This window comes from Danio aesculapii, chromosome 20 (genome assembly GCF_903798145.1).
Source record: "Danio aesculapii chromosome 20, fDanAes4.1, whole genome shotgun sequence".
Classification (NCBI taxonomy): Eukaryota; Metazoa; Chordata; class Actinopteri; order Cypriniformes; family Danionidae; genus Danio; species Danio aesculapii.
The window spans coordinates 14,342,316-14,366,699 of record NC_079454.1 but is presented as its reverse complement, the minus strand read 5'-3'; positions in this window follow the sequence as shown (position 1 = coordinate 14,366,699).

Genomic DNA, 24,384 nt, shown 5'->3' with positions numbered 1-24,384 from the left:
ATAGCATATGTGACTGTATGGGCTGCTTTTCACTGTACTTACTGACAAAAAAAGACAAAAAAGACAAAAGAATATTGAACCTTGTTCTCTATCCATAATGGAACTTGCAGGCATTTGATAGACCTGTCTCTCACGCCTCAATTCTATCGTCTGTTACTAAGGTATGCGGGCTGTATGTTTGCATGCGCTCGATACACTTACTGGTAATACTTTATTTTGATTGTCCATTTGAGTATTAGTTGACTGTCAGCTTAATATCTGTTGATACAGACATTCAGCAGACATTTAACTGACTATTAGAAACTTTGCAAGTACATATCGACTTACACTAAACCTAACCCAAACCCAAACAGTCTACCTATGAGAATTAGTTAGCATGTAGATGCACTGTAACTTAAATTCAACAAATGGACCACCAAAATAAAGAGTGACCCACTTATTTAAATGATAATACTATGTAGGCACATTTATAAAAAAATACAGTATGTGTTTTAAAACTTTTACAACAACCATAAAGCAATACAAATGTATTTCCCATGTAAAACTATCCAAAAGACACATGGTTCTATACACAGATGTGTTTTTGTGTATTTATATTTGTTTATAATATATAGCATGGATTATAATATAATAAATCGAGAGTAAATCTTAGTCATTGATCATATTTCTAAAAATAAGGTTGAAAAGTTGTCTGTAGGGTGGTGCTGATGTCACAGGCAAGCTCCACGAAGGAATTGTAGTGCTTTTATAGACTATTGTTAGCTTTTCAGTTCTTGCGTTTGCATTTAAGATCCAAAAGTGATAAAAGTTATATTATCGTGTGAGAATGGTCTGGTTGAACAAAACGTTTAAGCTTAATGTACAGTGGACACAGTGCTTATTATTTGCAATTTTCGAAAAGCCATAGGCTTCTATAGAGATTTTATCAAGGGAACCAGTTTTATGCTAGCAGCCGATTGTCCTTAAAGGTTACATCATAGTTCTTCCACTCTATTCTTAAGCCTCATTCACACTACAAGCAACTCGCAGCGGCAAAGCGACAATCGACCGTTCATTTAAACGCAGAGTGAGTGATTTCCGGCGACCTCCGTCTACACTAGCGACTGTTGGCAACCAGGTGGGAGTGTCAAGCGATCCGACAAAGTTGAGAATCCTTCAACTTTATGCAAATGAAGAGCAACTTTTTTGAGCGACAACCAATAGGAACGCCAATAGAGCTCACATGATCTTTTTCCAGCTCGCGACCCAGAGCGACAGGCAGCTACAAAGTTACTGCTAGTCTGAATGAGGCATTAGTCATGTTTGTAGTTTTAGGCCCAATTTTACATGCTAGCATGTGCACAGATCTGCGTTTTAAATTTCTACCAGAAATAGTAGACCATACAGGTTACACTGGAATTTGTAATTATTGGTGCCATAAAATGATAATATGGATAGGCATAGATGAACAAAAATGGTTCAGTACAAGAAAATGAAGCCTTAAACACTATTGTTTCTTCATTCTCATGTAAATCATGTGTGTAAAATCCGTGTAAAAACAGGCCAATCAGAACAAAAACACATGCTGTTACGTTGCACATGGGATTATAAATATGCATGTCCCAGGCTGCGTGTGACTGGGCACAATGTTTCTTAGTGAGATTACAACAATGCTAATGTTTCCCGTTATATTTAAATTTAGCTAAACTTGTACTGAACATACTACTTTATATGTGTGGGACTCTTATTTTGAAAAGAGACAAGCAGAGCAAAGGAGCAATTCTGTGGAGAAGGAAGCTATGCAAGACCACAAAGTGCGTCCAAGTGAGTGGAGGCGTAAGGGTAAGTGCCCATTAAACAAAGATGAGAAATTGTCCTGAAAACATCTGCTGCTGCAGCCACATTTGTAAATCAAAACCCACAATTGTAAATAAAAAAGGTATTAATGCAGATTTTTCAGTAACATGGTCACCTGAGGGAATCCGGAGGCTCCTGAGGGAAGCCAATCACAGCGAATGAGATGCAGCTTTTTTTACATTATTAAACAGTGGAGCACTGCGCTTGATAGACAACCACTGTATTGACGGTCTTGATGCTTAGGCGCATGACATTAAAAATGTGAGGTTTTCAGTTCATTCAGTTCAACTCTCATACAGTGCACAATAAACTGAACTTACACACACAACGAATGAATTGAAAACGCTCAACAGCATTCACAATGTGCGCTAATGACAACACAATGTCATGTGCAGTAGTAGAGTAGTAGTGTTTTTAATGTATATTATTATCCCTACCCCATTTACACTCTGTTTCAAGGGCAAAGGGGTAGGGGTATACAATAGAATTGGGTTTGCGTTTGTGTGAGAGCTGGCACTGACACGAGTTGCAGAGACCATTCCAAATATGGTCAAAATTGAGCTTCATATTGCTTCATTACCTAAGCCACATTATGTAGATATCAGGGAGTAACTTAACTGATTAAGTCAATGCACTACAATTTTTTAACACTACAATTACCAAGGCAGTCATTTTGACCATTTGTAATTTAACAGCTTGTGGAAATAAAAGCCACATATCTATAACACCCTGACTTGTCCTAAATATGTCTATATGTATATGTGTAAATATGTTATTTCTTTCTAACATTATTTTATTAAATTACAAAACACAAAAGAGCTATGAGTATTTCACTCTTTAATTACCATAGCTGTCACTAACATAAAAATAACTTTCTTATAGCTAAGACATAACTTTACTTCAGATATTTACACAATGAGATTAAAAATATCTTTTACAAGAGCATCCTGGCCAAGATAGGCAGTATACATGTAACATGGTCGCAAGATAATGACAGTTAACATGAGTCACACATTGACAAACAAACTAATCAAAACATCTACAAGCATGTTTCAATTTCTAAATCATTTATACTTTTTTTAAAAGCATTCAGTGAAATCAATTCTTTAAAAAGTTAAAAAGGTGCTGCATATTTAAATGCCTTTTTTCCGCATCTCAGTCCGCACTTTAGGAACAGACAGTAAATAAATATCTTGTGACTGAAGGCCATAGCTAAGGACAGGTTTTTTACAAATGTAATACTGAAGATATGATGGGTGTAAACCCAAAAGAGATTTGTAAACAAAGATATGCCAATGCTTGATCCTACGAATGAACAAAGCAGACCAACCTACCCTAGTATACAACACACAATGATGAGTATATGCTGTATTATATGCTGTATTACCAAAAATATTGTAATTTTACGGTAATGACTTCATTTAATATGACGGCAGACATTCAAAGCGTAATTTTAATATCTCAATAAAGCTTTAAATGTAAATATGACGTGACCGTATGACGTCTTATATGAGAACGGTCAGAATGACCACCACAGTAATTATAGTAGTTATAGAATTCTGGTAGTTCCAGTGTTAATAATAATTAGATAAGAACTGTGATGCGGCAAATGACTCACTACTGGTTACTCTGGCCTGCTGAGGTCAAACCATCACTCTGAACTTGACATAATGTCAACCTGACATCATCCTTCCTCTCTGAATGCAAACAACAAAAAGCCAAAATAGTTTCATTAAATAATCACAGAGGAAATTAAGCTAAATAAATAAAAGTGCTGTAATCTTTTACTCAAATCTAAGTTGTTAACTTTCTGTAGGGCGCCAAAGTAGAGCCACATCTGATTCCATCTTGACATGCTGTTTGGATGAAAGTTAATGAAGTTGGAAAGATAGAGTTAGAGGAAGTTTTACAATAAGACATTGTGTATGTTTTAACAAGTATTGAGTCTTGTGGAGGAGCTCCGGATGGTTACTTTTGTGTTGTGTTTATATTATGATTTATTTTAATGTTCACTGGTTCCTGCCTCTTTCTTATTTGAAGGAGAGTGAGTTTGAGGTATTTCTACAGTAGCACCTCAAAAAATAATTGAAGTTTTACAAACTAATTTCGAGAGGAGCATGTGATATGGTTGATCACAGCTGGTCTCTCATCAGTAATCAGCAATAATCCAATCAGATTGATCCAAGCCTATATAGGCAGATTTCACCCTTCATTTTGGAAGAATCCTCCCTTCCACTCCATCTCCTCCTTTTCCACATTTTTACCAGGGGGATCTCTCAAGACCTACCTGATCTCAGACCCCCTTATATGGTTATTGACCAGGCGGGAGCCTTGGGCTCAATTATCTCTGAGCTCAGGGTTCTCTCCCGGGACAGCATGCCAAACCTGCTAATAGCGTCAAGCAATATCTAAGTGTGGACTCTTGAAACATGACAATCAGATATTCTGAGGCATTCCAACGAGTGATGCATGCACTAGACTATTCACAACAGATTAGCATCACATAAAGGAGGGGTTGAAAAATTAATCACTCAACAAATAATATGATAGTCTTGGGATAATTAGGTAAACAAAAATGCAGATTATAAGACACCAAAATGGTTGTAAGTGAACAAAAGAGACTAAGTGAATAAAGCACCAGGTATAAAGAAGAATTTGTTTCCCTTTTCTATTTGTGATCTGATTGGAAAAAGCACATTTTAATACAAGTTGTAAACAGAGCCTTAGTCATACAGCAGAAAAAAAGCCATCTCTGACTCTCTATCACCAGCTTGCAAAAGCCAAGATAAATTCTCTCATTTCAGCACAGGCTCTGTTGCTTTCCCCTTTTGACTGCAGGCTCTCCACAGTTCAAGGTTTGACAGTTTTGTCAGTTTCTCCCCAGATGTCATTGATGATTGCTTTTTAGACCTTTCTGAAATTAAAAGCAGCCATCTGAATGATACGTTTAGTGAGGTCAATGAACATGACAGCTCCTTCAATGGATTTTTTTTTTGTTAGTAGAACAGAAATAAGTTAAAATCCTCTGTAGTTCTTGGTGATAAAGATTATAGTATATATGAGCATCACTCTACTTTTATTTGAACAACCTTTTACCTTTGAAATGTTGGTATGTTATGAAGTATCAGATGCAGAAAAGAAAATGCTGGGACTGAAGTACCCAGATTAGCAAGGTCCACTAAAGGAGGTCGTGCGTTTTCGTATATGGCACCTCAACTCTGGAATAGTCTTCCTGATAATTTCCAAGTGTTACGGTAGATGTATATTCGTAGGATTTTTGCCTCCCATTCTCTCTCTCTGTCTCCCAGCCTGTCATTTCCTTAAGGTCCGCCTTCGCGGCAGCCGGTTGGTCGGGAGAACAGTCAATCATCATTGGGTGACGTGGCGCGGTCATATAAAAGGATGCCAGGAAGAGCGGAGGAGAGCGCTTTTCCTTTAATCTAGTTTTTGTTTGATTTTACTGACATGATTTTGTTTTTCATTGTTTTTGCTTTACATTCGTTTGGGTAAAATAATTTTGTATTACTTTTGCCCATTTTGAGCAACTTTGTGATTTTTGTATATCTTTATTTTGGTTGTTTTTGTTTGATACTTTCTGGCCCAGCTCTTACATGAAAAGATTGAGAGATTTCAAGTTCACACTTTTCCTCAGAGTAAGGTGGACAGGGAAGATGTCGTACGACTTCCCTTTTTCAAACACGTAGACAATCCATTGTTTAAAACACCAGGTAAGAAGTGAACGCCATCTGTATATTTATTTTTATATAGTTCACTATAGGGAAGATTACGGCGCTTGGCACTGAAGACTTTTTCTTTTCTTTTTTCTAGCGAGGTAAGGGGTTTGTTTATGAGTTAGAAATGTTTTGTTATATTTATTTATTTGATTTGGCTTCACTATCGTCCCCTTACTCTTGAGTTGACCTAATTTTGTTTGATACTTTGTTTGAATTTGCCACTTTATAATAATACAATTTATAATATTTCTTCCTTTTGAAAATATATTTGGGCATTCTGGTTTCACTTTCTTTGTACATTAAATCACTTTTGTTGGCAGTTTTGTTGTTTGTGTCTTTTGCTTGTATCCATCACTTGTGAAAGTACCACACCTGTTAAATGTTATTACTTTTACCCTAGACTAACATCAAAGAGGTTGTAACACCAAGACTCAGTTTAAAACTAGATTAAAGACTTATCTTTTTAGTAAATCATATACACATCACATAACTATGTTCCAGTTAAATGCATCTCATCCAATCAGGGGCGTAGATTTAGGGTGGACGGAGGGGACGCATCCCCACCAATATCCACCGACCATTAAAATGTCCCCACCAATAATTTAATCCTTTAAAAAAAATGCAATGTCAACGTTAACTTAAACATGCAGAAAGGGTTAAATGACGTTCTCTCCTCGAGTCCTCCCGCCCCCAAAACACATATGGACATTTTGATTGGCTGTGCCTTTCCCTGCTGTCATGTGAGAGGGTGTGGCTGCGTTTAGATACAAGCAGCGCCAAACGCAGTGGATTGTTTTTTTTTCCCGTGCAAGAATAAGGTGTGTTGGGTGACACACACAAGCGATGATGGTGGCAGCAAAAAAAAAAGGTAGTCATTAGGTTTTTTCAACGAAAAGTGTAAGTCACATAAACACAAGTTCGCTACTGAATGAGTCCATCATTATAATGCCGGTAATGCTTGTGTTTTTTCCCAGCTTTAACGCACAGTATAATGTTAAAGCAGACTGATATAGTGAAAAATCTGAATAATATGGCCTGAAAACTAACTACAGTATAAACAGCTAAATGTAAATGTATATGATCCCTGCCAGTTCTTTAATCTCACAGAGTAGCATGTCCAATTTCCGTTGAAACAGTTTGTCAGAAAAAATACAGCCTGTGTATAGGCATAATACTGATATATGAGACATGTTTTGTTTGCACTAGGGCTAAAATAAACGGAGGTCTTTATTAAACTCTCTTTATTAGTTAATAAATATTCTTTTCACATTACACTATCAGGCCCATAGCCAGCTTATGGAAAAGGATGGTTACTTTTTCCTAAAAAACTAAACCTTTTTGCAGTTATTTGCCTGATTTAATTATGAAGTATAAATATTACATTTTAGTGAGATATTAAGAACTAATTTTTGCTGGATTAGCTTGTCGGTTGGTTATCATAACCGCACTTTTTGATTTACCAAAATATATTTGTCAAATTGCTTAGCATACTATTACAAGTTAAAGTTAAATTTGTTTGTTTACAAATGTGCATTTAAACTGTAAGTTTTATATTACAGTTTTCTAACTATTGAAAATTTAAAATAAATAAATATTGAAGAAATACTTATTTTTAAAATACAAATTTATTATCATCTATCATTATATTTTTACTTTTTTAGAAATCTATTAAAACTTGTTTTAAATTAAAAACTGATGCCTCTAGGTAAATAAAAAAACTGGCCAGCACATTCAACTTTCCTTAGTCAGAATTTGGCCATTTGAATAAAAAAAAAAAATTACAAATATGAATAATCCAACTTTTGGTCTTTCAAACCACCCTTAGCTATGGGCCTGATTATTTATTTAACTTAATAAATTGTGTGAAGAGAGGATTAATTAATAATATATTTTAATAGCAGTTATATAATTAATAGCATAGTCATAGCATAGTCATTCACCCGTCTCCACCAATGTCTAGTGCAAACCTACGCCCTTGCATCCAATGCATCCTTTCACATTACAATGAATATCTCCTTTAAAATATTATGAACAGCAGCTATTATGGCTGCACAATATATTGTTTTAGCATTGATATTGCAATGTGCGAATAAGCAATAGTCACATCGCAAAAGACTTGGGGCTGTAATTTCAGCCAAAGGCGCATCAACAAAGCATTGAGCAAAGGCTGTGAATACTTACGTACATGTGATTTTTCAGGTTTTTTTTATTTTTTATAAATTTGCTACAATTTAAAAAAAATATTTTTTTCACATTGTTATTATGGGGTATTGTGTGTAGAATTTTGAGGAAATAAATGAATTTAATCCATTTTGGAATAAGGCTGTAACATTAAAAAATGTTGAAAAAGGGAAGCGCTGTGAATATTTTCCGGAATGACTGTATATTGCAGAAAACTAAATATCGCAAAGTCCATTTTTTTCCAATATTTGTAGCTCTAGCATCTATAATAATACTCTTTCTTTCGATCTGTTTCTACCTTGGGATGCCCATCTTGCAGCCCTAGCTTATCAAATCCAAAACCCTACAAGGACTCCAAGAAAAGCACATAAGCAATACACAATACAATAATTGTCTTTAGTTATTTTTGTTAATGAAGTAACTTCATTAATAATGTATTAAATACATATTGTAGATCAATTTTTAAAAAACACCATATATTGTAAAACTGCAGGTATATGCTTGTCCGCTGTATTGTCTATTGTATACTTAAACTTTATACTCTTTGAGTTACACCTTAACTCTTTCTGATTTTGATTGTAATGTAATAATGTACAACTTTTGTAAAGCTGAGAAAAGCACTATCAAAATAAACTTGAATTGAATTTAAGTGAATTTGCATGTTCTTGCAAAATTAATAAAACCAAGATGGCACTTCTTCTACCATCTTCATCTCAATGAAGCTGTCAACAATACTGATTATGCAATTCATATGAAACCAACAAGAAGAACCACTTTACCAAGCAACTAGACACACAAACCTTATTGTATTCAGGTCTTGACATCACAGAACCACCCAAAGATGAATGGCTTTAAACTTACATGTCCTGCTAGATCTGCTAAAGTTTTTTTTGTTTGTACAATGAAATGCATGAAGATCACAGCTGTCAAGTTTGTATTTTACTGTAAATATACCTTATTAGTTACGAAAGCTTGGGATTTACTATATAAAATATTGGAGAATAAGAATGTTATGTGTATTTTATTTATATAGCATATTTATCATGTATGGCCATATACCCAAAGTGCTTCCCAATCATGAGGGGGTCTCTCCACACCACCACCAGTGTGCAACATCCACTTGGATGATGTGACGGCAGCCACAGGACAATGGTGCCAGTACGTTCACCACACACCAGCTATTGGTGGAATGGAAAGACAGTGATAGAGCTAATTTGGTGGATGAGGATGATAGGGAGGCCATGGTCAGTAAGGGCCAATGGAGCGAATTTGGCCAGAACACAGGAGTTACTACACTTTACAAGAAGTGCCATGGGATTTTCAATTACCACAGAGAGTCAGGACCTCGGTTTAACATCTCACCCAAAAGACAGCGCTCACTGACAGTATAGTGTCCCATTCACTATACTGGGGCATTAGGACACACACAAACCACAGATTGAGTGCCTCCTGCTAGACTCACCTACAATACTTCCAACAGAAATCTAGTTTTCCCATGCTAGCCCTGCTTAACTTCAGTGAGTAACTGGTGTTGGCCTGCAGGGTGATATGGCTGTGGCATATGTGTATGTGTGTGTCTACAGTGTAAAACAATTGCCAGAGAAACTGATGGTTCATTCTGCTGTGGCGAAAACTAGTAAAGCAGGGAAAAGTTGGAGTTTGTTTGTTTGTTTGTTTTTTGCCTGTCAACTTAGTTATTATCTGAGAATAACATCAATTGGAATGCTGTGATTGACCAATCAGAATCAGATATTCCAGAGAGTCATATGATAAACTATAAATAAAATTTTGACTTAAAAAGCCCCTATTTTGCATTATAAAAGGTCATATATTGATTTTGGGGATCTACAAAAACAGGCTGATATGCATGCAAGGTCAAAAAAACACTTTAAATGTCTTATAATATGCATTTATTTTTACCTAATTATCCCAATGACTCCCATATGATTCGTTCAGCGATTCATTTGTTCCCAAACCCCTCCTTTGCGTGAGGCTAATCTGCGCTGACTGAACCGATGACCCAGTCTGTTGTGATTGGTTGATTGGGTTCAGTGCAAAACAGTAGCAGTAGCAGAGTATGTGAGAGCCCAATGCAGGAATGCAATAAAGCAGTGCAGTTAAACACCAGCATGTTACTCTACTCTTAAACCTAACCCTAAGTAATAACAATGACACACATTCAGTATTAATCAACACAGTGGCAAAACTTAAACTATTTTGAAAATTGATATCGTCGTGCATGTGTTTGAGCAGCTGATGGTGGGAATAGCAAAGACAAACGGCAAAGGATCAGGAGTTTAGAAACGTACTTAAATTGGTAAAGGAAGAAGCGCTCGTTGCGTTTCAACAGGGTTTTGGACACAATATGTGAATAGCCCCATAAGGATTTAACCTGAGAGATCCGCGTGGACCGATTACAAGTTACAACACACAATTAAACACATATTTTGCAAACTACATAAAACAAGGCAACAATTTTAATTACACTTACATGTTATTATCCAGAGGAAGAAGAAACTGGTCCATGTGAAGTAGAACAATTACTGACAAAGTCCCTGTCAAATTCTGACAAAGTCCCATACAAAATATTCTGCTGCTCCTTCCTTTAACAGCAAAAGGCCAACAAATCCTGTGTTGCAGCATAGGTTATTGTATCAAAAATCTGAAAAAAGACATGAACAAACATAGCACTAGGTTGGCCATACTGTGGTATTGTTGTCAAAATGAACTTTAACCGTTTATTCCCTACAGAAAAATCTCCATCTGTCACTGATCTTTATCAGTCCCGGGATGCCCTGTGCTCCACTAGTGTCTGAAGGGAAAGGCATGTTCATGTTTTATCAGATCCGGTGCTAAATATTTGGTAATGTACCGTGTTAACGTCAATGCGTTCAGGCAAAAGATCTGAACCCAACTCGATTCATTTATTCGACTCTGATTCTACTGTTTAGTTAAAGACTCAATAGTTTAAACACAGTGCACTTTCAGATTTAAACCTCAGCTGGATATTTTCATTCACTTAGTGCTGTGACACTGCATGGAAGGTCATTATAAAAAACCCACAATAGGGGCTCTTTAAATAATTATATAACTGTAAGGTTTTTCTATTCAGTCATGTCTTACCACACTCAAACATTTCTGCATAATCCTTTTATTTATGCCCCTTTCACTTTCATTCTTTGGAAACAAGCAGGCAAATTCTGTGTTTCTGTGTAACATCTTCATTAATGCTCAGTGGAAGAAAGAAAGAGGTGCAACCATTCCTGCTAACTCTAAACGCAATGGAATAACCCTGCCCACTGAACCCATTGTGAGTTAACAAGGAGTTTTTCTTATGGAAAAAAATCTGCAGTGTTTAGCCTGTAACTCTCACATACTGTAGCAGAGTCAGTTCAGGCCTGGACTTGCTTTTCTAATTGTGAACCAAACCCATTCCTTTTCCTCATCTCTCTAATGATAATCTCTGCCCTCCAGCATATTGGAGCTTAGAATGACTTTCCTATGAAGATGCTCTCACTCACTCCCATTTTTCCTCCCATCAAAGACCCTGCCAGAACTTGTCTTTTCCCCCTTTTTAACCGTTGATCCTCTTTTACTGGAAACTGTAAATGCTTCCTGCAAAATACGATATGTGTGTGTTGACTGTGTACATGCTGATGAGTAAGGCGTAGGAGTGTTTATTACCTGCGGGGAGGAAATGACTCATGACTTTTTTATGGCTGACATACCAAGATAAACAGCAGTGCTAACAGTTCATCCGCGTACACACTTCAAACCCAGCTGCTGCTGAGATCACAACTACGCAGCCACTTGATTGGATGAGATGAGCTTAGATCGGTATGGGGCTAATGATCAATTTCCACTTCCAGTTAGCTAACTGAACAATCCTGATAAAACACACACAGCGATTAGGCATACAGTACAAGGCAATGCAGTGTGGACAGCATATCTGACTAGACGATTCAGTGGTGAAACAAGAGTTACACAATACTGGATTTACCCCAGTGAAAGCGTTTGTCATATTTTGGATTTCATGCAATACTATGACAAAACAAAACAGGGTGCTATACTTTAAAAGGTACTTCCTCCTCCTTAAAAGATACCCTCTGCCAATGCAATGATGAAATTAACAATTGGATGTGCCAAAACTTTCTTCAGTCAAACAAAGAGAAAACTGAAGTCATTGCATTTGGGATTAGAGATGAAGTTTTCAAGGTGAATGTGTACCTTGGCTCTGAGGGTCAAACAACAAAAAATAAGGTCAAGAACCTTGGAGTCAGATATGAGTTTCAGTAGTCATGTCAAAGAAGTAAGTAAATCAGCATACTATCATCTCAAAAACATTGCACGAATTAGATGTTTTGTTTCCATTGAGGACTTGACTTTTAACTTATCTATGCTTTTATCACCAGCAGGGTGGATTACTGTAATGGACTCCTCACTGGCCTTTCCAAAAAGACAGTAAGACAGTTGCAGCTCATCCAGAACAAAGCTGCCAGGATTCTGACCAGATCCAAAAAATCAGAGCACATCACACCTGTCCTCAAGTCTTTACACTGGCTCCCAGTTACATTCAGAACAGATTTTAAAGTATTATTACTTGTCTATAAATCACTAAATGGCCTAGGACCTCAATACATTACAGATATGTAATATGTACAGATAGACCTCAATACATTACAGATATGCTCACTGAATAGAAGCCTATTAAATCCCTCAGATCATAAGAATTAAGTAAATTAGAAATTTCAAGAGTTCAGTCAAAGCTGTGTGAATCGGCCTTCATTCTGCTGGAATCAGCTTGCAGAAATGATCAGATGTGCTCCAACATTAGGCACATTCAAATCAAGACTGAAAACACATCTGTTTAGCTGTGCCTTTACTGAATGAGCACTGTGCTATTTTTCTTTTATTTTTTCATTGTTTTATAACTGGTTTTAACACATTATAATCTGTTTTATCTGTTTTTCATAATTTTTTATTCTCTTAATTATTTTTATTTTCATATCCTTTATTCCTTAAGCACTTTGAATTACATTTGTGAATGGAATGTGATATATGAATAAATTTACCTTGCCTTCCTCACACAGATAGAATGGAAAGTTTATTATTATTATTATTATTATTATTATTACTATAATAATAATAATTATTATTATTATTATAAGTTTCAGTTACAGACAAAACAATCACTGCTCAAACAAATCTGAAAAATCAAGTAAAAATCAAATAGTTTATGCTAATTTGTAAACTTTATACACTAAACATCTTCATTCAGACTTACTTTTCTGTTTTGGTTGCACTCACTCATGCCTATAGACTAAACATGTAATGCACCCCATGACGGCACTGTTTTCACAATATCTATTGAGTGTCATCAGTGGTGTAAAGTATCAAATTACAAATACTCAAACTACTGTAATTGAGTAGTTTTTCTCAGCAATTGTAATTTACCAAGTAATTTTTAAAATGTGTACTTTTTGAGTAAATTTTTAGTGCTGCATTGGTAATTTTACTCAACTATTTTCCTTCAACCGGCAGCAACTACTTCATTTTGTCTGGTCTATGGGGATTGGCTCAGTAGAAAAATCAGCCCTGTGATTCCCGTCAAATCAAATCGCACATAGATAGTAAATGGCATCAAACTGATCAATTCAATCAGAATTCAAATCAAAACATGAACGTTTTATAAATGCAGCAAACAATTTGGAAGCATTAAAAGTGTCCAAGAACACTGAAAAAAGTGTTGCATGCAAAAACTGTTGCAAACAATTTATTTGTGTTGAATTTAAACAAACAAGTAAACGAGTAAATCCAAGGAATCCTCTTTGAATAATTTTTTTCAGTGAAGATGTTCAAAATATTTACACGCAGTTACCCACAGACTGTTTAGACTGCATGTCACTGATAAGATGAAGGATGTTTACTCATTGATGATGCCAAATGGTCTTAAACAATAACTAAATACACAGAATCTTACGTTTACACACACATCTACAAATTGCATATAAACGCATCAACATTTCACAGTGTAATACTCACTACTCTTGAGTACTTTTAAAAGGTCTACTTTTTGTCTCATCATTTCGAGACAAGATGGCGGCGCGTTCGGTTCGCGAGGCTCAGCGTCTCTCCAGTTTCTGCAATTTTGCAGTATTATTCCTGCTCATTTCGGGTCTGTTCGTGCAGAACAGCAGTGCCTTTACATCGTACACCCGACAGGACATCTTGGATATTGGATTGTGCATTCCGGACAGTTTTATTAACAATCTTCGACTCATCCCTGAGATCGCCAGAACACCCGGGTCTGAGAGACCTATCCAGCCGGGCGGAAGTGCTCGGAGGCGGCGCAGAGAACGTAAACAAAGACGGGGGAAGCGCGGCGGGCTAAGAGCTAAGCTAAAGCTAACACCACACCGGCTCTCTTTACCCAGCATCTTTCTCGCCAATGTACGATCACTGGTGAACAAAATGGATGAGATTCGACTGCGCATCAACCACAGCAAAAGATTATGGAACTGTAATGTCATGATTTTCACAGAAACATGGCTAAACAGCGGGATACCAGACAACGCTTTATCGCTAACGGAGCATCAAACATTCCGAGCAGACAGAACGGCGGATGACTCCGGTAAGACCAGAGGCGGAGGATTATGCATTTATATTAACAAAGCTTGGTGCACAAACTCTGTCGTCGTTGGAAGACATTGTTCTGCTAACCTGGAATTTCTCATGGTTAAATGTAGACCGTTTTATCTGCCACGGGAGTTCACCTCCACCATAATAACTGCCGCTTACATCTCTCCCGACGCTGATGCCAAGCTCGCTATGAATGAACTTCATGCAGCCATCAGCAAACAACAGACTGCTCACCCGGAGGCTGCTTTTATTGTTGCGGGGGATTTTAATCACTCAAACTTAAAGACAGTGCTCCCCAAATTCCATCAAAACATTTTCTGCCACACAAGGGGAAACAAAACTTTAGACCAAGTTTACACAAACATGGCTGAAGCATATGCTGTGACCCCCCTCCCCCACTTGGGTCAATCAGACCACCTTTGTTTGTTTCTCACCCCCAAGTACTCACCCATCGTCAACCGTGTGAAGCCATCAGTAAGGACCATCAAAGTGTGGCCAGCGGGGGTGGACTCCACACTCCAGGACAGGTTTGAACACACAGACTGGATGTTTGCTTCCCAGGCCACATGTGGCTCTCACACAGACATTGACAGTTACACTTCCTCTGTTCTGGAATATATCAACACCACCATAGACAGTGTTACAACCCAGAAACAGATCACCACATACCCAAATCAAAAGCCATGGATGAACAAGGAGGTGCGCCTCCTGCTGAAGGCACGCAACACTGCCTTCAGATCAGGGGATGCACAGGCCTACAGCACTTCCAGGGCTAATCTGAAGAGGGGCATCAAAAAGGCCAAGCACTGCTACAAGCTAAAGCTAGAGGAGCACTTTTCCAACTCTGATCCTCGGCGCATGTGGCAGGGCATCCAGGCCATCAGCAACTACAAACCCAGCCAGTCCACCCCCACAGCCACAAATGTCTCCTTCCTGAACGAGCTAAATGACTTTTATGCCCGCTTTGAAAGAGACAATACAGAACCCTACACCAGGAACACTACCTCAACCGACCACTCACACATCACACTCACCTCCTCAGAAGTCTACACTGCACTGAGTCGGATCAATGTGCGTAAGGCTGCTGGACCAGACGGTATTCCTGGGCGCGTCCTCAAAGCATGTGCAGAACAGCTCACTGGGGTATTCACAGACATTTTCAACCTGTCACTTAACCTAGCAACTGTGCCAACATGCCTTAAAACCACCTCTATTGTGCCAGTGCCCAAACACTCCAGCCCAACATGCCTGAATGACTACCGCCCTGTAGCACTCACACCCATCATCATGAAGTGCTTCGAACGGTTGGTCCTGGCACATCTGAAAGACTCCCTGCCATCCACACTGGACCCACATCAGTTTGCCTACCGTGGCAACAGGAGCACAGAAGATGCCGTCTCCATAGCACTGCACTCTATCCTCACACACCTGGACAATAAAAACACTTATGCACGAATGCTGTTTGTTGACTTCAGCTCAGCATTCAACACTGTCATACCCTCTAAGTTACTGATCAAACTCAGAGACCTGGATATCGACACGTCTCTCTGCAACTGGGTTATGGACTTTCTGACTAACAGACCTCAGAATGTTAGATCAGGCCACATCTGCTCCACCACCGTCACACTCAACACTGGTGTACCACAGGGCTGCGTGCTGAGCCCCTTCCTCTACTCCCTTTTTACCATCGACTGTAGGCCTGTGAACAGATCCAACACCATCATCAAATTTGCAGATGACACCACAGTGATTGGTCTAATCAGCAATAATGATGAGACTGCCTACAGGGAGGAGATACAGCATCTGGCCACTTGGTGCACCGACAATAATCTGCTCCTTAACACCAGCAAGACCAAGGAGCTCATTGTGGACTTCAGGAAGGGACGAACAGGCTCGCATGATCCCATCCACATTAATGGGATGGCCGTTGAGCCTGTCTCATCCTTCAAGTTCCTGGGGACCCACATCTCTAAGGACCTTTCCTGGACCACCAACACCTCCAGCCTGGTCAAGAAGGCTCACCAGCGCCTATTCTTCTTGAGGCAACTTAAGAAGAACCAGCTTTCATCAGCCGTCTTGGTGAACTTCTACCGCTGCACAATAGAAAGCATCCTGACCAACTGCGTCACAGTCTGGTATGGAAGCTGCTCTGTTGCTGAGCGTAAGGCACTGCAGCGGGTGGTAAAAACTGCCAAACGCATCACAGGGACTACACTGCCAGCCATTGAGGACATCCAGAAGAAACACTGTCTGCGCCGAGCACGCAGTATTCTTAAGGACACCTCTCACCCTGCTCACAGACTGTTTTCTCTCCTGCCTTCCGGCAGGCGCTTCAGGCTCCCGCGGACAAAAACCAGCAGACTGAGGAACAGCTTTTTCCCCAGAGCTGTCTTCTTTTTGAACTCTGCCCCTCACTGACTCTTTTGCCCCCCAATACACCCCCCACACTCCTCTAACTTAAACTCCTCACAATCACTGCACTATTTAACATTTGCACATTTAAAGTTTGCACATATTCATTGCACTGATTCATTTATTTGAACTGGACATACCCACAGCACATGGACATTTATAATTATGTTTATCTATCTGCACACTTCTGCTACTAATAGTATCCTGTACATATATTAATTTATTGTAAATCTGTTCGTAGCTAATACAACCTGTATATAATGTTGATAGTACATCCATCTGTAAATTTACATTTACATTTACATTTAGTCATTTAGCAGACGCTTTTATCCAACGCGACTTACAAATGAGGATATATTACCATAGTTTCTCTATAGCTGCACTTTATAACTTATACCTGTATCCTGCACTTGCTGCTATTGCACTGCTGGTTAGACCTAAACTGCATTTCGTTGCCTTGTACTTGTACATGTGTAATGACAATAAAGTTGAATCTAATCTAATCTAATCTAATCTACTTTTTAGTCACACTTTAACAGATCCGATTTTAAAGTATCTGTTACAACAGATACTTTTATTCTACTTGCATTTTGGGGCAAGTAATGGTACTTTTACTTGAGTATGATTTTTCAGTACTCTTTCCACCATGAGGATTTGTCCTAGCCCCCCTCCTGTTTTTTATTATACAGTATATACTGTCTCTTGGCACAGTGATTGGAAAGTATAGGGTTAGAGTTCATAGTTATGCTGATGATACTCAGTTGTTTTTTTCATCACGATGACAAGGATCAAAAGTCAAAATCACCAAAAGTCAAAACATTGGGCTTGTCATAGTTGCATGTGTTTTCTTAAACTGTAGCACATTAAGCCCTCTCGGCCACCATAGCCAAATCATACTTATGCAGATACAATGGGTTATGGATTCACAACATCCAGAGTGTATTATTAAGGAAGTTTGCGATTTCAGATGCAGCCTTTCACTCATTTTTGCTTCTTTGACTCTATTTTCTATATCTGGAGATTCTGTACTCTAAAAAAATTATTCATAATAAATAATAAAATAAGCCAGAAAAAACAGCAAGTGTCATAGATGATGAAAAATCTTGTCAATAGCAGAGAATGAGGTATACATTTATGATTTGCCATTGTAAAGCACTGAGCTGGTGCATGCTTTTGAATTTTTATAATACTAGTAAGACGCTACATCAACCAAAGAAGATTCATGAATCATACAGCGGTAGGTTTTTCAATTATAGCACCCCCTATTGAAAAAAAAACATGCTTTGCCTCCTCAGAATGTCTTTTTTTGTTTGTTTTTTTTTGTCGTTTTTTGAGTTTCATTAAACTTTGACAGGTCAGCGTGTAATAAAACGGCAATCATCTGGTCAGTTAAATAATTGTCTTGTTAGACTTTGATGAATAAAAGTTAGCTTGATAACTTTCTGCTAGTAGCTTCTATGGATGATATGTACAGGAATGAGTACACCCCATTTTAAAAATCTATATTTTTTATAAATTTTTCAGTAAATATAGGTAATATATTGTGTTGCATTTAAAGAAAACAGATTTATTAAACAGATATATTTATTAAAATAATATTTTAGTTGCCAAACATCTTTAAAAATATAAAGATAATACATTTAAATTCATGCAACAGTTTGGGAAAAAATTACAAACTACATTTTTTTTTCTCTTGAATTTTACTTTTTGTATTTAATATTTTTTTATAACATATAAATTTGGGTGTACTAATTTTGGATAAGCTCCAGATTTATGGACTAATATAATGTATAAGCACAAAAAATAATATTTTAATGTTTCCTTTAGAAAATATTCATTTATATGAGAGATTTGTGAGGGGCATACTCTTATATGTTGAGCACTGTATTTGTGCACATTTTTATGAATATTGAATGAACAGCCTCAGAGTCTGAAAAAGTAGTTCTAGAAAGATGAAAAATGCAGAATAAATCCTGAATCAAGTTTAAAAACTGAAAATTTTAAAAATAGCCTTATAATAGCACAGCCTCCACACACGTCAGGTGTGTGTACTGTGTGTCTTAGCTTTAGTGCACTTTATTATTGTATACTTATGTTTGTTTATTGCTAATATATAATATTGCTTTGAAAAAACAGCAATGGATAACAAGATGTTAGATATTTTTTTCTTTTGGAAGAAGATAATATAACAGCTAATTTAAAATGTAAATATTCAGCCTGATCTCACGAGGAAACGTAACTACTTTAAATTTTGTCAATTTAGAAGCTAATTCGTACGAATATTTTCGAGATCAGTCGTATGAAAATGAACGATTTAATAAAAAGGTGGCGTGGCACCCAACCCTACTCCTAAACTCAACCGCCATTATGGTATAAGCAAATCATACTAAATTGTACAAATGAGATTGTACGGATTCATCAAAAGGGTAGGCTACAAATACCTGTGAGGTCCTGCCGAAATATTGTCCTAAGACTTTTATCCAAAATCTTTATCCTAAGGTCTTCATCCAATAATTTTTGAAAACGAATCATCACCTTAACTAAAACAAAGTATATTCATTTATGGGACATTCTACCAGAAACCTATATTATCTGTCCCTGAATTAAAAACATAAATACAGTGAATAAAAAGTATTTCAATTAAAACATGAAATTGTAAATAAATTGTACAAATAAATACTACAAATAATACAAACAAATGTACAATTGCCCCCATGTTACATCCTGTTACTTTGCATTAAATTTAACATGAAATGCGTGCAATACACAATAAAGGCTGACTTGGAAGTGATTTCCGAATGATTTGACGGAGGAGCTGACAGTGATCAACGATGCGTTTTATTATTGAATTGTATGATTTTTCGCTTGTTTTTGTATGTTTTGTTGAAGATGGCAAGCTTAGTCAGGCCCTGTCATTTTTTCATTAGTGAAAATATACCTTTCTGGTAGAATGTCCCTTACTTTGTTTAATTTTTCAAGAGTTTTGGGTCTTTTTATGGAAGGTGCGACGCGTTTGCCCTCAAAAACACAATGAAGGCTTTCGCTGTCATCTCCTTATTAGAATGTGCAATCTGCATCATCAATCACACTCTCAAACAATGAAACTCAGTTGCACAGATTAACAAGCTCAAACTTGGCAACATGAAAGATACCAAAATAGCAGCTAAACATTCCACCATTCATTTCATAATACGATGAGTTTGGCGCAGCAGGTCGCTATATAATGGGCTTATGGCAGATCATCAATCTACTTCACTGCCACCAACACAAAGCCTGACTCACCGGTATAATAATCATTTTTAAGTCTTAGCTTTAAGACTTTAAGTTGTAAGGTTTTACAGAGGCAGGTGATCGGGAAATAATCAGAAACTACTGTGTCACGAGTGGTCATTGTCATCTAAATGGAATGTTTCTTCTGGATCACTGCAGCGAAGATGAATGCAGTTCTTTATACTGTAGCTGGAGCGTATTAACATGAGGGAGGTCTTTTACTGGGTGGTTAATTGGTGACTGTTGATTGCTGTTTCCAAAAATATGTTTGTATAGAGATTACGTTTCATTCAATTCATAAGACTTCATGCCTTTTGAAAGGTGTTCAATATACAAAATGGGCACTTTAAATGGGTATTTTAAACGGATGCTCATACTATCAGTACAGTAGTGACATATCCCTTGCTGATTCCTTGTGTATTTATACTGACGCGTCTAAACTTATTCAGCAGCAAAGGTCGTGACGCAGATTTGTGACCCAGGAAGAGACCATTTAAAAAATGCTTGAAAAAATTTAACTGCAAAAGAATACGAAGAGTGCAAAAATTATTCTTCCATCTGCAATTTTCTTCCAAAACTGTTCTCAGCGTTCAGTAATTTCGCCAAAAATGAGGGAAGAAAAAAGTGTAACTTTGCAATTCCTAAAACTATTTGGTATTATGACTTCAGAAAAGAAAAGGCTCAAATTAATTTAATCGCATAGTGCAAAAACTAAGTATTATTAATATTATTATTATTAATATTAATATAGCCTACTCGCCAAAGACGCCCCCTCTTCCGAATGATTTTACCTGCTACACGGTGTTCATTTTATTAATGGGACATCAAGCTCAACATGTCAAAACATCCCAAACTGTCTGGTGCACAGGGGAGGCAAAAAAGAAAAGAAGAGGAAGAAAAACGCGACAAAGACAGAGGAAATGTTACGATAAAGATGATTATTTTGCTGTATCCCAACTATGCTTGATAACGCCATTAAACATTAGCATGACACATGCCTGTCAACCCTCCAGTTTTTGCCTGCTAACATCCCGTTTAAGTATTTTCCCATATTTCCTTAGTATTTCTAATCTTTCTATGAATAGTGAAAGTATCGTTCTCAGAGCCGATCTCTGTCCCTGGTATGACTGCAAGAGCTGTTCAAGAGAATTGTGCTTTAGCTTTATTTTGGCTTAAATGCACGTCGAAATTATTATAAACACATCTGCATTCACTTTCTTTCCATTAAAGCTGTGTGCCAATCGTCGTAAACTCTGAATCAGAAAATGCATGCTGACTGACAGACGCGCTCCGTATGATAAAACCGTTCCCAGATAAGCTTCTGTAGGCTTTGGTGTGTTTTTAAACAGAAACTTGTAAACATGTTCATCCTGCATCTTTTATTTTAAACACAAACAATGTTCTCCTAAATGAGCATAAACAGTTAATCAAATGCTTTCATTAGCGTATAGATCTGTGCATTCTTACATTAACACCTCTGCTATCAAACAAAACAAAATGAGAGATTCACTAGCCACTCTTCACTAAATAACTACAGTAACTTTAATCAATATTTAAATACAGTAAAAAGTGAACGAGATTTTATAACTTGATTTAATTTCAGTTTAGGCCATTGATTTTAATGGCTAAACCTTTTATTTTATTGTTACAGGGCTGCCAACTCTCATGTATTCGGCATGAGAGTCACGCAATTGACATTATTCTCACGCTCTCACGCCACACATCCATTTTCTCACGCAGAAAAATCTTCTTGTGAAATATTTTTTTCCGTTTTAATAAAGGTGGTTTTAAAGACTTTTATCGTTTTCAGGGGCATAGATTTAGGGTGGACGATGAAGATGCATCCCCACCAATATCCACCGACCATAGAAATGTCCCAACCAATAATTTAATCCTCTTTTTAAAAAAATTGTGCTGTCAGCATTACCCTAGACACGCAGGTTAAATGTCGTTCTCTCCTTGAGTCCTCCAGCCCCCAAAACGAATTATGGACATTTTGATTAGCTGTGCCTTTCCCTCCTATCATGTGAGAGGCTGTGGCTGCCTTCAGATACAAGCAGCAATGCAGTGGATTGTTTTTTCCCGTGCAAGAATAAGGTGTGTTGGGTGACACATGAGCGAGGATGGCGGCAGCAAAAAAAAAAAAGAAAAAAAAAAGGTGGACATAAGGAGCTTTTTTCAATGACAGTGTGAGTCACATAATGAAAGTTCGCAACTGAATGAGTCCATCATAATGCCGTTAATGCTCGTGTTTTCTCCCACTTTGATGTACAGTCTATTGTTATAGCAGACTGATATAGGCTAGTCTGTGAATAATATGCCCTGAAAACTAACTGCACAATAAACAGCTAAAGAATATGATCCCGCCAGTCCTCCTTATCTCTCAGAGTAGCATGTCCAATTTCAGTTGAAACAATTTATCTGAAAAAAATACAGCCTGTGTATAGGCATAATACTGATATATGAGACATGTTTCATTTACACTATAGCTAAAATAATTTATTAAACTGTCTCTTTATCAGTTAATAAACATTTTTTTAAACTATCTATTTAACTATTTAACTATTTTTAAAACTAATTACACTATCAGGCCTGTAGCCAGCTTATTGAAAGTTTTTTTCTGAAAAACTGAACCTTGTTGCAGCATTTGCCTGATTTCTATTTAATTATGCATAATATTGCATTTTAGTGACATTTTAAGAACTAATGTTTGCTGGGTTATCTTGTCAGATGGTTATCATAACCTCACTTTTTGATGTACCAAAAAATATTTTCAACCATTCTATAAAATTGCTTACCATACTATTTTACTATTTTAAGTGTTTATTCACAATTATGCATTTCAACCAAGTTATTTTACAGTTATATAAATGAAAGTTTTTAATAAAAAAATATGAAAAGGGGGCGATGCAGTGGCGCAGTAGGTAGCTGTTGCCTCACAGCAAGAAGGCCACTGGTTCGAGCCTCGGCCTGGTCAGTTGGTGTTTCTGTGTGGAGTTTGCATGTTCTTCCTGCATTTGCGTGGGGTTCCTCCAGGTGCTCCGGTTTCCCCCACAGTCCAAAGACATGCGATACAGGTGCATTGGGTAAGCTAAATTGTCCGTAGTGTATGAGTGTGTGTGGATGTTTCCCAGAGATGGGTTGCAGCTGGAAGGGCATCAACTGCGTTAAACATGTGCTGGATTTTTTGGTACATCAAAAAGTGAGGTTATGATAATCATCTGACAAGATAACCCAGCAAACATTAGTTCTTAAAATGTCACTAAAATGCAATATTATGCATAATTAAATAGAAATCAGGCAAATACTGCAACAAGGTTCAGTTTTTCAGAAAAAACTTTCAATAAGCTGGCTACAGGCCTGATAGTGTAATTAGTTTTAAAAATAGTTAAATAGTTAAATAGATAGTTTAAAAAAATGTTTATTAACTGATAAAGAGACAGTTTAATAAAGACTTACTTTAGCTATAGTGTAAATGAAACATGTCTCATATATCAGTATTATGCCTATACACAGGCTGTATTTTTTTCAGATAAATTGTTTCAACTGAAATTGGACATGCTACTCTGCCAGGGCTGAGCACCTCCGCAAACTGATAGAGAATAATCATAACAATCCTAGATTCTTATTTAACACCATCGCTAAATTAACAAATAATCGGTCATCTTTGGAACAAAACGTTCCACCGCAAATTAGTAGTGATGACTTCATGAATTTTTTCAGTGATAAAATAGAAGGCTTTAGACAGAAAATAGGAGATATTAAACTTTCTGCACCGCCTTATACTTCAGATCCAGTAAACACGCCACTGAATCTAAATAACCTACAGTGCTTTAAAATCATAGAACAGGAAGAGCTAGACAAAATTATAAATAGCTCTAAATCAGCTACGTGTATATTGGACCCAATTCCAACAAAGCTATTGAAAGAATTGCTACCTGTTATAGGAGAACCTCTTGTTAACATTATCAACTCTTCTTTATCTTCAGGCCATGTTCCAAATCCTTACAAGTTAGCTGTTATTAAACCTATTATTAAGAAACCACAACTGGACCCCAGCAACTAAGCTAATTATAGGCCTATTTCAAATCTTCCATTTATATCTAAAATGCTAGAAAAAGTTGTTTCTGCTTAATTAGGCTCCTTTCTGCATACGAACAATGTTTTTGAAGTGTTTCAGTCAGGTTTCAGAGCTCATCACAGTACAGAAACTGCATTAGTGAAAATAACCAACGATTTACTCTTAGCTGCTGACCAAGGGTACATCTCGCTTTTAGTTCTACTCGATCTTAGTGCGGCATTTGACACCATT